Source organism: Pogonomyrmex barbatus, unplaced genomic scaffold, assembly GCF_055798465.1.
Source record: "Pogonomyrmex barbatus isolate J1 unplaced genomic scaffold, ASM5579846v1 scaffold11, whole genome shotgun sequence".
In the NCBI taxonomy this organism is placed as follows: Eukaryota; Metazoa; Arthropoda; class Insecta; order Hymenoptera; family Formicidae; genus Pogonomyrmex; species Pogonomyrmex barbatus.
Genome location: NW_028297107.1, coordinates 3,895,388 through 3,911,464, shown reverse-complemented (window position 1 = coordinate 3,911,464; position 16,077 = coordinate 3,895,388). Strand labels below are relative to the sequence as shown.

Genomic DNA, 16,077 nt, shown 5'->3' with positions numbered 1-16,077 from the left:
CTTATCTCTCTTATCTTTAATATTTAATATAGACTATGTAACATTTAATAGTCAATGATGAAAAGATAGAAAAGTCGCACTTTAGAACTCATTTATTATTAATATTTCTTTAGAATCGTCATGCGTGGAGGACAACTATGGCTTCTTCGAGACTCCGTAAAGGTTGTAACTAAGCAGACGCGTTTAGCCGCAAATGAGCGGCGCGAATGCAAGCTATTATCTCCCGAGGCTGCGTGCAATTTGAATTTCAAAAATGTTGACGAACCTAGCAGCTAGTAGCTGGTAGCCAGTGGAAGGGGGAGGGGGGGGGAACGCGTCTTTTGGTCGCGAGCCTTTTGCGAGCGTGCGCATCGCCTCGGCCTGGCGGTCTCAAAAGATCGCGCAATTAGTCGCACCGAATAGGCAGACCGGTAGGACGATTCTTTTTGAGCCTCTCACGCGTCACGCGTTTTCCTTCCCGTTCCGTATCCCGAGGGCTATTTCTGGCCCCGAACTCGCGCGAAATTCATCGCCCGAATTTCTGGCACGGAGTTTGGTCTGGTCATCGCGAGTTTCACAGTTTTCGGCGAAGACTAATGGATAGACTACGGCGCCGTAAATGCGTAGTTTATCGTTCGACCGCGCCGTATAACACGCGAAATGGACACGCAATGTAACGAGCGTGTGTAACGACCGTGCGTGTCCGCCTCGAAGACGTAAACTTCTCGTCTCTTCGCGCCTGGACTTTCAGGAAAAAGGAGAAGTTTATTTTTTCTTTATTATCGTTATATTTGTATACTGTTGATATACAAGTATATCAAATAGCATATGAAGCGATAATAAACTAATATGATAATAATGATTAAGAAATTAATAATAATGATGAGGGAATGATGTGATGATAAAAAAATTAAATCTCAGATTTTTTCATAGACATTTATTATATATTATAATGATAAAAATGAGAAAGTTAATTCAAAGTTAGTTTATCGCTTCCTTTCGACTTTTGGAATGTTACATGGCTTACAATTGCTTTAATTGAATTTTTCGATCTTGCGTGCACATGACACATTTACAACACGATTTGCAATCGTCATTTATTTATTTCGATATAACGCTAACATATACACGGGGATATAATTATCCATGTCGCAATTGTATACTGAATTTAATACTACATGAACCGCAATTGTGACGATATTCCCCTTGAGGAAAGAATCATTTTGACACAAATGCGGCTATCACGTCAACCACGCGCTCTGTCGGTGTGACGGTACGGAGCAACGTCACCGGCAGAATTGTGACTGTGGTGGTACAGCAGCGTGACAGTAGTAGCAGTAATAGCAGTAGTAGTAGTAGTAGCAGTAGTAGTAGTAGTAGTAGTATTGTGGAGTGGTGGTAACGGCGATGGCAGCATCGGGCGCGATGGAAGGGGCAGACATCGGCTCAGTGAACGCCAAACGCTCAAGCCGTTACGACGCGGCGTGCGAGACACAGTCCGAGTGACGCGACGCCGAAACACTCTCGTAAAGCCGCGAGACGATAAATGATAACGAGAAGCCGTAGCTCTACGCGATCTCGCGTACGGTGACGACGGTTACGCCGGAGCGTGAGTGTGAGTCGTGCTCATTCGCAAAATCCTTCGGCGACCGTTCGGGCATCCTCGGCGACGCGGCCGAGCGGCGAGAGTGTTTACATGTGTGTACGATATATATATATGTGTGTGTGTGTGTGTGTGTGTGTGTGCGTGCGTGACCGCACGTAGCCCGGTGTATACAGTTTGGTGTGAGTGTGTGTATCTGTAATACGTGTGCCGGAGGAATTCCGTGTCGTCGTCGTCGTCGTCGTCATTGTGTGTCTTGTATCCGTCCGTTTTTTTTCTTACGCGCGAATGGAGTGAACGAGTGTGTCTGTTCCTTCCTTCCTTCGCCGGCCAATGTGGATACGTAAATAATAAAGTGCGCTCGCGGCTTTTGCCGCCTTCGGTCGACTCCTCCCCCCCCCCCTCTACTCTTTCACTACGTGCCTCTTCGTCGCTCCTATCCGGTACGCGCCGGCAGGAGGGACACGTCGGATTACCACATCGCCGTGGGACAAAGGATACGCACACATACACGCGCTCGCGCGCACACACGCGCATCACTCCAGGCGTGTGTATGTACGTGCAGACGGCATTGGGACTTACAACGGTGGCGGCTCGGTGCCCCCGCAGGATTATTTATCGACCTGCACAAGGTATTGCGAGTACGACTTTTGTGTGCCGACGACGGCTCTTTCGTTATGCCGCGACACCCGTTAGTGTCGTTAGTAAACCGAAGAGCCTTTAACAACCGGCACTAAACGATGCGACGCCGACTGAGGCCACCCGTCGTAGAAACCGTCCCTTTCCTCACACATCTTCCTCGCGTACGTTTTCTCTTCTGTATTTCCGGCACAACTTGTCCCCCGGGGGAATATAAGAAAAAATATAAAGAGAGATGATGAGCGGATGCGCACCTTTTCCGCAGTTTTTTTTAGTCGATTATTTTTTAACGGAATTTTCGTTTCAAAGTCTTCCGACGATGTCGAGTCTGCTTATTTTAGAGCGACCAATTTGCCAAGTTCCGTTAAATTTAATTTGAATTTTAGTTATTGAAATATGTTGAAAACTCATAAACTGGATTTGGCTTTTGATCAAATTTTCAGCGAGCAAAGATCAACTTTGATTCATATATTTTTACAGTCTCTGCCCATATTTTCTACTTTATATATATATATATACATATATATATGTATGTGTGTATATATATATATTATATATAAAATATTTTCTCTGTTTAAAGTGCAATCTCGCCCGCCATTTGCATAAATATTGAGATTTTTTTTCGAAATGTATCTCAAAACTTTATTACGGTTATTTTATTAATGAAATCCTTTTTTTTTTCTGTTGTGCGTGTGGTCTGCATTTTATCTCGTGCTAATAGGTCGATATGAAATATCGACTTCGCGCGTCAACTAATTTTAGATAATACGTAGAAATTCAAATATATTCATTTGAATGAATGTTAATGAGATTATCGGCTATTTTCTCGGTGAGGTAATTAATTATGTAAATTTGATTGGATAAAATCCAGAGAATGTGATGATCCGGGGAATAATTCAAAGCTCATATTACGTTGCAACATAATATTTCGATGCAATGTTTCTGATGCTGAACATTCTGCATATTGATGTTTAATATATTAATAAATAGACGTGTACGTTAAATTTTGCGCGCGCGCACACACACACACACACACACACACACACACACACACACACACACACACACACACACACACACACATACAGAAGTATACAAGTAGCACACATGTATATATATATATATATATATATCACATAAAGTGTTACAGGATATTTTCTCCGAAATTCTGAAAGGTAGCGAGGAAATTCTTTTTGCAATTTTAATGGTTCGTTGGAACCTTTTAAATGACAGACAAGACCCTTGTCCCTTCAAAAAGGAACAAAAGAAACCATATCACTCTTAAAAAGCGGCATATATCTTATTCTTGAAAAATTATCTTTTTTTACCTTGAAAAACGATTCTTTTTACATAATATAATTTTTCTAATTATTTCGTACATTTTATTATATTTTTCTCTATATTTTTATTTTGTTAAATATTCGATTCTGTAATATCCTATAATACAATTAATTGCTTTTCCGACGTCTTTAAAAATGATGAACACGTATTCAACAATTTTGATTATACAAACAGCGATTATTAATAGTTGTTGTTGTCATGAAATATTCCACTGCCATTAGCTCGATCGATAATATTCCATTTAATATTTCACCAATAAATTCAGCTTGCAATGAGCACTCCTTATGGCACTCGTTCGTTAGATTTAATCCGATTATTCTGCACAAATTTATGGAGAGAGAGAGAGAGAGAGAGAGAGAGAGAGAGAGAGAGAGAGAGAGAGAGAGAGAGAGAAAGAGAGAGAATCAAAATTTTGACTTTGTTAATAGACGCGGCTTACACGATGTCGAGCCGTCAAATACAAATTGCTCTTTTCCAACATCTTGCCGGCCGGAGCTACTTACTTATTAAAGGGCATTACCGGACTTATTCGGAGCATATAATGACGCTACAACGAGGGAGGAACTTTAAAAAGCGACGCCTGTAACGCGTGCTGCTCGTTCGACGATCCGCGTCAGTGATGCGCGATCTTCTTTTTTTTCCCCCCCTCTCGGTCGCTCTCTTTCTCTTTCTTTTTACTTCGAAAGGCCACTCTGCAATTTTTCCTTTTGCACGCCCCAAGGCGACCGCGAATATTCTTAAATGCATTAACGTAACGAGCTGCCCGATTCCTTCTTGTTTCGTTAAATGTCCCCCCTTTGTCGCATTTATAGTAATGTTGTTAAATTTCTGCGCTTATCGAAATGCATCAATGTTATTTTTTTTTTTTTTTTTTTTTTGTAACTCACAAATGCCCTTCCGTCACGCTATAATTAAACGTTTTTTGTAGAAGGCATGAGTCACCGTTGTAACAGCGCCGGGTGTAATAGCGAGTACATAAAACGACTTTCGGATCCGGCGAACGCATCATTAGCAAGCCATAAAATTTTCTCGGAGTTATATCTCGAATTATTGTTAACGTGTATCGTTATTTAAATGTGTGATATAAAACATTATTAAAAAAAGCTCTCGGAATGTACATACATAGCGGATTTTACGCCGTGCTTGACTCTCCGGTACACTGATCAACAATTGTAAACGTTTGTCGGTACAAAATATCCACGTGGAATCGTCGGTAATCGTGCGGTGTAAGTTAACAAACGGAACTAGACCGACGGAAGTCGAACGCGAAAATTGCCTCTGTTGCCTCGTTTACCTTTCTTCTTTTTTTACGCTTAAGCGCTGATTGTGGGAACGTACGACGTCTCTATCTATCGGCAGCCGAACGGGCAGAAGTGTACTTTAGATTGCTTTTCACTCTTTTAACTTTTGTAATACGTTTCTTTGTTTTTTTTTTTTTTTTTTATTTTCTCGAAAGAGAACAATTTTATGCATACCTCGCTCTGTACACTTAATAAATGTCTGTGTTTCTTTCGAGATATACGAAATTCTTCGTGCTTCTCTCCGCGGGGAATAAAATCGGAGGTGAGGCGGAATGAATTTCGACGATTCTCAAACGAGCATAAACAAGATGTCAGCGCTGACAGAATTCCTTTTGCGGCAGCGCCGACCATTCTTTTCTCTCCTTTTCTTTTTTTTTTTCTTTTTTCTTTACCTTGCTTCATCGTGAAAGCGCCCGTAATATCGGTACTTGCGTTGACGCGCTTGTAAAAGCCCCCGTTTCCTGATGCGAAGATAAAGTAGCCGTCTGTAATATTCAGGTTGCTATCTCTGAGCTTTCTCCTCCGAGCGGAGGACAAATCGTCATGTCTCCTTCGCGGCTTATGCGTTTTCTTGTGTCGGAGCCTGAAAGCGCCGGCGGGACTTTGGTAGCTACGTGTTTCCTCAGCGTTACTTCCCGTTCGGTTTATGATGACGTAAAAGCTAACCGAAAACGCATTTCGTCGACCCTGAGTTATTTATAGGGGAGAAAAGGGGTGCATTAGAAACGTGGCGGCACTTTTGAGGGATTTAAGTACCGCGCGACCGTAATAGAAAGCTTTCAGCATTTTGTTGCGTTTACAGCGATATTCCGCGCTTCTCCAAAGCTCAAAGAAAGCAGAAATGTTTATTGGGATTTATTTTATAATCGCTGAATATTTCACTTTTAAAAAATATGGATAATTAAAAAAGAAATATATATAGCAAAAACAATGTCGTTTTTGTTTATCTGTAATGTCACTTATCACCACCGGCGAATTGTATATAAACCAGAAATATATACATTGCAAATTATTGAAAGTACGATGAGAGGCAAAATATAAATAAATATTAATCTAATTTCCTCTTTCGTGTTTCCCCTCGCGACTCAGTCGTGGATTCAAGTGTTATAATTCCGCGCACACGAATATCTGAATTTGTTGAATATTCGGATCACATTGTGCGGAGCCGGTTCGGTAAAATAACGTTGCAAATTACAAATCGACACTTTTCCACGAGTATCGCCTACGCTCTCGGCAGATTAACTCGGAACCGGGTACGTATTTCCGCGAGTGATCGAGATTGCAAGTGTCACGCTACGTGCGTGCGTGCGTGCGTGCGTGCGTGCGTGCGCGCGCGCGCGCGCGCGCGTGTGCGTGTGTATACGCGCCGTCGTTCACGTCTCGATTCGAAAATAAAACATAAAGTGGGCGAGACATGCATGCACAGCATGCTCCGCGGTTTGTCGTGCATCGAAATCTGCATTTGAGATGCTTTTAAAAATGGCAGTGCATGTGCTCTTGCAACGGGCACACACGAGTTTATTTCAGCGGTTCCACGAGTGGCGCACGTTTATTATTATTATAGCTCAGGAAACGTGAAGTTCGAGCACGAGTTTGTTGAAAATTCCCAACGCGCGTAAATGCAACAGAATACGTGTAATCATACGTTGCGAAAAGATTGGGTATTACTATTAACTATCAATCGAAAGCATTAAAAGTCATTTAAAGAGAGAATTTTAGACTTTGTTCGTTCATCTAAAAATATAACGATACGCGATATTTTAAATAATCGATACACATCGCGTTTAATAATGGCTAAAAATTTTTATAATTTTTTTATAACACCTATTGCGCAATCTTACTCATGTTGAATCTCGCCTCGAAGCACGAAAAAAAAAAAAATAAATAAATAAATAATGAGTAAACTCCACACACGAATTATATTTTATCTTTTTGCGTCGTTGGTGATCGGGTTTACTACATTTCCGAGCTAAAAAGATCTATTCCGTCGCGAAACAAAACGCGATTTTCAGTGGCTGACTAGCTCGAACAAAACTGTAATTCGTGCTTAACGACCTTTTAACGATTTTTCCGCGTGTCCGCAAACGTGCAGTCACCGCCGGTGTGAGCGATAAAAGGCAACGTTATTACTTCGAGTGCGATAAGTTCGCTCGCAGAAAATGCGTGGAATCCATTGTCATTCGCCGGTGTTAAACGCGGCGTTAAACGCGTCCGTTCGATTTTCACGTCCATGAAATCGATAACCGACGAGATGTTAGGAGACGTTTAAATCCAGGAGGGAGAAACTCCGCAAATTTCGGTCAAGATCGTTTTAACGCGCATGACATCCTCCCGTCATTACGCTCATCTCCGCCAGAGTGGGACGCAATTTAAATATCTGATATAGGGCGCAATGATGTAAACCGTAATAATAACGGTAAACGAAAAAGACGTCGGACAAATGGCTGACGTGCCGTCGACGAAAAGTAATAAAAAGCATTGTCACGCGCGTCGCGCTGCCGACCACATTGTATAACAAATTACCGTTGTCTCTAATGACAGCCCGCATGGAAAGCTCGTTATTAGGTGGCATAGTGATTTGCGTTTCCTCTTGCACCAAGGATTCATACGTGTCGTGCTCCGTAGCTCCGTATTGAAAAAAAAAAAAAAAAAAAAAAAAAGGAGGCGAAGGAGAGGCACTCCAAAAGGAATGGGATCTTTCAAGGGGGAGAAGGAAATTTGTAATCAATACTATCGTTGACTTTAGATCGTCGTTAAGTGTCCAGATAAAAATGTCGATGAGCAAGTCTCGGAACGAGGGTGTCGTGTACCGACGCTCTTCTGAAATACCGTGGCACAGTTAGTGTCTGCAGCGGCGGACCTGTCACGGTCGGTTTATCGCGTTACACACTTTTACGAGCCCATTTCCGGTGACGGGATTGCCAAATCGCATCGGGATCACGGCTTACAGGACCTCGCGCGAAATATCGACCGGATTAAACAAATCGGCCGAGCGTGCATTAACGCCCGATTTTACTGCGTTGGATATTTATCGCGTTACCGTTGGCTTCCTAGGAAAAGCGCTCGCGGTTTTATATGGCGCACGTCCGCATTGATTTTCGCCCCGGACGTTTATTTTTCCGTCTCTCGCACGGTATCGAGCGGGGACATCCGACTGGAAGACTTTGATTTCCGTATCACTACAGACGCGAATATCGAAGTGTCTGGATATAGACACGTGCGACTGTCCGCGTAATAAGATTGTATAAAATTTCAACAAGCAGCAGTTGTGACTTGGCTCTAAAGCGGCACGTGTATGCGTGTGTGTGTGTGTGTGTGTGTGTGTGTGTGTGTGTGTGTGTGTGTGTGTGCGTGTATGTGTGTGCATGACGCACGCGTAATTCAACATCTCGGAGAAGACATTCGAGATCGCGCGGAGAAGGAATTAAGGCGTTTCTTCTTATCGTTTGCCAGGGAAATCGTACCTTCCTCGTGCTCTTCATGCTCCTTTACTCTGTTTAAAAGCTCGTAAAGATAAGAAATAAAGCGCGCACTGCTCGCAGTATAGAAACCGTTGTAACTGTAACGAATGGCACAGATACAGGAACGATAATCGATGTATCATCACATTGACATCACTCGTCGACGGAACAAATGTCTATTTAAACAGACGCGGAGGTTTTTGCGCGCTCAGAAGAAATTTCCTGACCCGATTGTACCATTTTCTTACGCTCGCAATATAATGATCCGGAGATATCGTTATGTTGTACGTTATTATCTATCGGCGTCTAATACAGGTATTTACGTGAACTCCTGAGTTCTGATGGCCCTGAGTCTACGCCCACCGCGCCCGACAGAGCAGGAAGAGAAAACAACTAAAGTACATATTATTATAACCTTTCCCTCGAGATTGCAATTAACCCTTTAAATATTACGACCGTCGTGAATTTTATATGAAACAATTTTGCACGTTTGTAATATAAAACGTGGGAAAAATTGAAATTTTAAAACTTAAAAATTGATTATATTTCGCATTTCGTTATCATCGCATTTTTTGCAGCGTATAATATCTCTCTTTTTTTTTTCCACTCGAGTTAATGAACATTGAATCATAAAAACAGCATACATGATAAAATCATTTATTCGCTGATAATAATTACACGATTGCTGCTTCTCAGCGTGAAGATAATAAGCATAGATATATTACTGTATCCAGCGAACTATCATGTAGTAAATTAGTTTGTTTATATGATACTTCATTGATTTTGTATTTTTAAATCTCTATTGAGCGTTTTTATTGAGAGTTATCTCAATAGCCATATTTACAAAGTGGAAAGTTTCTAGGTACCAAAGCGATAGTCTATAAAATTAAAAGCCCAAGTAATAAAACATACGTTACGATTATAAATAATAAGGAGAAAAGATAACGTTGCTCGACGTGTAATTATAAGATATAAATGGCAGAAAGGCGTGAAAATGTTTTAGCGTGTGAAGGACTATTTTTGTGATTCTCGCTCTGCGTTCGAGATGTCTCCGGACATGCCTGAAATACGTCTGATAGATCACCGGAAATCATAAGTCACGGCGCGAGTAAATTGAATCGCGCAGCAAATAAGGATAAATGCAGGAAGCGGTTTTCATAAAAGAGTCACTTTTCTCTCGGATGAAATACAAGTGGATACGGATTTACTTTCACGAATATTACCGTGTGGTATGCGCATGACTGCAGAAACGGCCTGTTCTGCCTGCGAATAGCAGGTTGTAACATCCTTATAAGCACACATGCTCGTTCATCCATCGAAATGGTTATTCCATCGTGGTTTCCGTCTCCGTCAGCGTATCGTCAGCTGACATTAAACACTCGTTTTGCATACAAATTGCATTTTCGCGTGTAATCTATATAATTCATCGACCATTTTTGTTATAACTGCAATATATGATCTCTCTCTCTCTCTCTCTCTCTCTCTCTCTCTCTCTCTCTCTCTCTCTCTCTCTCTCGCTTCGCAGCGACTTCTTTATTTGAAGAAATTGAATAAATTCCACATGAACGATGAAATATTTTTTTTCGCCGAGAATAATTGTTCGCGAAAAGAGGATAATTTCATCATCCACATTTATTCTGATTGTTGCATTACTCCTTTTAACTCGCAATTCCGGAAATAAGCTAGCAATTCAAAGTCATACAATTCTGAAATTCCGCTTTTACAAGGAGGTAAAGCTGTGTTTGAGTTTACGTCAGACAATAGAGAATTATTCACAAGGAGATTAGTTACAAACTTAATTTGAACAATTTGAACATAGACACTGCCGTTTGTACGAGATCTCTTTAGACTAATGTCGAGGTAAATATTTATTCGACAAACTTTGATCCTTCGCCGCTCGTACAAAACCCACGCGGGGAATAAGCATTTCTTCCGCACGAAAGCTAATCTTCAAACAATTCGCAAAACCAGACTTAATATATGCGGTCGATCGGAAGTGGTGTGGTTACGGGGAAGAAGCTGGGGGAAACCCAAGTTCAGTTTCAGTTCTATCGAGCGAGCTATGAAATTTCTGGGGCAATTTCTCTGAGAAAGAATCGAACGAGAATTCGAGAGTGGTCGTCGGAACGGGGCAAAGGGGAGGGATCTTCCTTAGGAATAGAGGAGATAATAGGGGGTACGTCGACCCCCTCACCTCTCTTCTGAAATAGCTATTCCGTCGAATCCTCCGCGCGTATTACCAGCTAACGGTAAATGTCCACATATATCCATGCCCACCGTAATGGATATAGTCGGATGGCGGTAGGTCGTACCTGTGCCAATTAGTGTCAAACTACCGGAATTGGGACCGAACAAGGGGTTCGTCGGTCGGCAGCCCGAGCCCATTTCGGCGACGATAAATTTTTCGTCAGATCGATTTAATCCGCGCGAATGGTGGCGGGCCGTCTGATTAAATTACCCGAAGCGGGGAACTACGCTCGCGTAATCTCGTCGTATCAATCTTTGTTATTGTATTATCGCGATTTAAGCGAATTAGCGAATTTGCGGGAACTCGACGAGCGATGTTTCACGAGTTTTGCAAACGGCGAAACGACCGCCGGCAAATAATAATAACGATCGCACGATTGGCAATAATACCGACGAGTTTCTTACGTCGTAACGTTTCGATCGAGCGCGAATCGTCTATTTCTTCCTTTCGAGAAAAAGTGTGCACGTGTCGGGGAAATTGTGTCGCTTTTTCGCATTTTAATCTTCGAGGTAGCGCCCTTTCGAAAGGCGGACACGAAAAAGATTACCCTGTCGGCGCGATACGCGAGGTGAGACGAGGCGTCGCGACGCGACGCGACGCGACGCGAGACGAAGCGCGGCTACCAGTAAATCCATTAAAGAGACGAGATATGCGCATAATTTATTTCCCGCCGCGCATATTACACGCGTAATTGCGGTGCACTGAATGCACAGAGCGGCGGCGACCGCGGCTGTCAATCACGGTCTGTGTGTCGCGCGCAAAAACCCATAGTCTCGCTGAAATGAAAACGCGACACGTTTGGCTGCGCGCCGTACACACACGCGCCGTGTGTATTGGTGTGTTGAGCATCCACGTGTAACAGCTTTATACATCCACCGAGATAAACTATGTAAACTATGTTTTTGCGTGCAGACGATAATCAATCCAGATAACGCTTGCAGCACGCGTATCACCTTTCCGATCTCTGTCTTGCTTCCAACATAAGCTTACATCCGGAGAAATAAAGATCCAACCTACGTCGCGGATTTTTTTTTTCTTTTCTTTTTTGCATACCGATGTATTTGGTAATTTATTTAATGAATTGATCGATTAAAAAAAAAAAAAAAAAACAAAACGTGAAAATTTTAATGGAGAGCATTGACGTTGCTTATGCAGAAATAAACTCACGAATAAATAGTACTAATAATATCTCTTTGCTTTTTTTCTTTAAATCTTTAAGTCTTTTAAATCTTTAAAAGTTAAATTAAAATTAAAGATTTAAAAATTTTAAATCTTTAAGTTTTTTTTAAATTATCGTTCGATTTAACGTTCTTTTTTTTAGTCTACAGAGAAAAGCTATCTATATAATTAGATGAAAGTTAACAATGGATTTGGCTTATTGGTGAAACTAACGCCAGTAGTTAATTCATCATGTTCTCTATAATTGAACGTGGTTATTTTAATCTGACACATTTCGGTCGACGTTTCGTACTCGTAATGTTCAACACTTGTGAACGATACGCGCGCGATTTATCGGCGAGACTTAAAAGTCGATGATTGATCGTGAATCGACTTTGTCGAAAATACGAGATCGTATCGCGCTTACGGCTTTTATTATCTCTCTTGACGTGGACGCGTTGCGCGCGCGCACGCGCGCGAGAGAGAAAGAGAGAGATCGAATTACGCAATATACGCTTTAACTTATGCACAATGTTTATATTTGTAGACCGCGACGTGATTTATCGACCGGTCTTAATTAAACCGCCCCTTTCGCTTTTTTATCAGTCGCAATTTAACGTTCCGCGTAAAGCGACGCACTGATTTAATCAAGCGCACTGCTAATCCTGGAAATTGTGTTGGTAATGAATTAACGAACGTGTATTAAAAATTATACTCGAATAAATACCAACTACACGAGTGTTTTTAGCCAAGTCTTTAATACCATTGCGAGTAATAATACTAATTAAAACGTGATGTTTTTCGGATCGCGGTTACTTGCACTCCGAAATGAGGGATTCGATGTTAACGACGCGCTTTTTATTGCGAAAATTTAATGAGGGCGCGACTGAGAGAGCGCGGCAGAGCGCGCTTTGAGTCATTGAGTTCTGCCATAATGAGAGTAAATATTTATACAGTATTTTATTATTAATTAAATCGTTAACGCGGACATGCGCTAGAGGGATTCGATCGTTGACCGTCTATATTTAACGGGAGAGCTAAATTGCTAAGTTTATATCACGCGGAACGCACGCGGTTACGTTCATGTGTGACTACTGCATAACATTTTATAAGTAAATAATATTCGGATAATTATAACGTCCTGCCCTTCTCTCTCTCTCTCTCTCTCTCTCTCTCTCTCTCTCTCTCTCTCCCCCCCCTCTCGTTTTTAAAGTGAAGTTTTTATTCAAAGAATAACTTTGTGCAACTTTATTTATAATTAATTCTTTGTTAAAAACGTGTAAAACATTCTTCCATTAAAAAAGTGCCCTGCCGTATTAGAGCGAATGTTTATATACTACGTATATCAGCGGGTATATTATCTTCCACCTGCACGCTCACGCTCGATTATGCACGATATATTTCAACGTTACACGAGACTGTTTACGTCAGTCGAGCGTGATACGCGCGGATAAAGGGCTAATATTCCCGAAAAAATGTAAATCAGCGTCAGCTTTATTCGTCTCTAGCGAGTGCGGTTGAAATGCCGAGGATGCGGTGGAGAGGGGAGGAGGGGGAGGGGGAGGGGAGGAAGGAGGCTTATCGAATTTCTCGGTCGTTGCATAAAGTGTGTCGCGATCACACTTGTCAGGCCTTGCTTTCGCGTTCGAGTCCGCGATCGTTGGATTGGACTGTCGCGAATCGTGACATCGACGCGTTTATAATAATAACGTCGCATAAATTTATGTTGATTTTACGATAGCGACGCCGACGATAACACCGCGACGTGAAAAGTTTTTCTCGCGCTTGAGAACCACGTCGACACGAAACGTATAACTAATTTGCAATCGAAAAAAATGGCTTTTTCATCTGGAGGAGACTCGAATGAAGTTATTTATTGAACGAGTAAATTATATATGTGAATAAATAATGAATAAATAATAAATTATAAGTAATAAATAATAACTTGAGTGAAACGTACGTTGAAGGTAAGGCGAAGATTCAAAACACGTTGAAGATATGACGCGACGAGAGATATTTATTTTAAATACACTTCAGGAAATTAAGTATACTTGTGCCTTTCGAGATATATCTTTCAGATTACCGTGTTTGGAAATTCAAATCTCTCAGTCGTAGACCGGGCTGTATTTACATGTGGATATCTGTGTTGATTTAGATGTTATATACAGATAGAGCCTTCAAGTTTGGATCACTGAAATCAATTATCTTATACCATTATCGTTTCGTGCATCCTTTGGATGGTAGTTACGGACAATTAGGCTAGAATAGACTCTCCTCTATCTCTTAATGGTTGGGATCTCCCTCCTTCCTTCTCTCTCTCTCTCTCTCTCTCTCTCTCTCTCTCTCTCTCTTCCTTCTCTCGCAGGTAGAGAGAAGAACCACTTCCACAAGAGCATTTAGATTCCTCGTTAATATCTCCACCACGTACCACGCTCGGCTTATCCATTATGGCATTCGTATCGAACGATTATGGAAGCCCGATCGAATCGTTCCATCAATCTCTTCTCTCAATCTCCTTTCATATATCTACCTCTATCAGCCAGCCAGCCGGCGGCACGGTAGCGGCTTGTGTCCCAGCCGGAATTACGGACAGGTTATTAGCGTGTACTTTCGCACGTAACCATCGCGAGTAATGATGATAGTAATTGTCAAATTAATAATAAATTCTTCTTCTTTTTGTTGTCATTAAAGCTCGACGATGTAACCACTAATTTTGTGCCGTATAATATAATTACGGAATCGCGCGTGCGCACGGGTATATGCGAGACTAGACTTCGCTCGTTACTTAACGCTAAATAACGCGACGGAGAAGGGTTTTTGCACGCGTTTTAAACCTATAACCAATATAAATACACCGAGATTTTAAATCCTTTGTGCGATGTGAAATTGGCTCTTTCAACAAACTTTCCTTCGATGGTATTTCGCGCGCCGGTTTGAAAGACACTTTTAAGTGAAATACAGTGGAGAAGCGCGGAGCGCGGCTTTAATGAGATGGAACGTGGCGCCGTTAAACGATCATCGACGTAACTCCGTTAATCCCGGCGTAAGGAAGGCAAAAAGCTAATAGCGACAATTAGGCTTGTAAAACGACTCGTGCTCGCTCGCACGTAATCGCGGGCACGCGGGCTCAATTTGTTTATTCGTCCGCGCTAATTGCGCGGTGTCGCTCGGCAATTTGTAACGGGTGAAATAATGTTCGGAGAGAAAGAGTGAGCGAACGAGCGAGCGAGCGAGACGAGCGAATAAGAGAGAGAGAGAGAGAGAGAGAAGGGAGGGGCAGGGCAGAGATCGCCGACGACTTTGTCAGTCCGCCGATTTGTTTCCGCGTTACGATCACAATTAGGTAAATAGCCAGGCGTTCTCGGGCTATTCGAGAGAGTGGGAGAGACGATAAATTACGAACAGCTCGTAAATCGCCGACGAGTTGGGAGACTTTCAACTGTCGTATTAAGAAGTCAAGTGCTTGAAGCGAATAGTTGAATGCGAGGGGAAGAGAGAGAGACGGGAAGAAAGGGAACGGGGAGAAAGACAGAGAGGAGAGACAAGAGGGAAAGGCATAGCCATTGAAGTGAAGTCTTCTGCGGTCGTCGCTCTCCCGCATGGACCTGTGACAGTAAAAAAAGAAGACGCCATTATCATCGCACGCCCGCATCTTGCGTGTCCAGTAATCAACTGGTTATCACAAAGATCGTTTTAGACGACTCGAGTGATTAGTTGTCATGCGCTTCGTCACTTCATTTCATCTCGAATGGAAAGCTTCTCCCTTTACCTGGAGATTTTGCAAATTGTGACACGTATAGGACTTCACGATATATTTTCGATATTCTCTCGATAGTCGAGCTTGAAAAAAAAAATGTTGAATATTGAATAGTTTTTAATTAATACGTAATTAAAATAATGGTATTTTTTTTAAAACACTATTTTAATGAATATTTAAGAATTTTAACAAATGAAACGTCGATATCGAAGAATTTGTATGTGCAAATGTTGTTTTTAAATAACGTCGCAGGCAGATTATATTTCAATCTTCTCAAGCGTAAGACTGCTTCTTGGAATAGAGCCTAACTGTACTTTGTTAAGACTTCTATGTTCACTTTCGCTTCGTAATGATCGTCGTGTTGTGGAAAGTCGGAAGGCACGACGTGTTAAAGGGGCCTTAATCACGGGAATATCACTTGAGATATGATTCGCGATATTGCTTATGAATGATAAATGCGTCTTATTAAGTATTCAATGTTTAATGTTTTCTCATTTGATATGTATTTACCGCATCTCATTTAAAATTCAGGTTAAATCAATTGAATACAACGAGCAGAAAAAAAAAGAAAAAAAAAGAACTAAAATATC

The 16,077-nt window shown here is 41.7% G+C and overlaps 1 protein-coding gene across 3 annotated transcripts in view; it reads left to right on the top strand.

Annotated features, from left to right (window-relative positions):
- Positions 1 to 16,077, top strand: part of LOC105422328 (uncharacterized) — a 152,288-nt gene that overhangs the window by 50,336 nt on the left and 85,875 nt on the right. The window contains exon 1 of one of the 3 annotated variants that reach the window (XM_011631668.3): positions 1,122 to 2,214. The exons of the other annotated variants lie outside the window; for them this stretch is intronic. The gene's annotated coding sequence lies outside the window, so the exon portion shown is untranslated. Of the gene's footprint in view, positions 1 to 1,121; positions 2,215 to 16,077 lie in introns of those variants that run through there. 3 annotated transcript variants of the gene reach the window in all.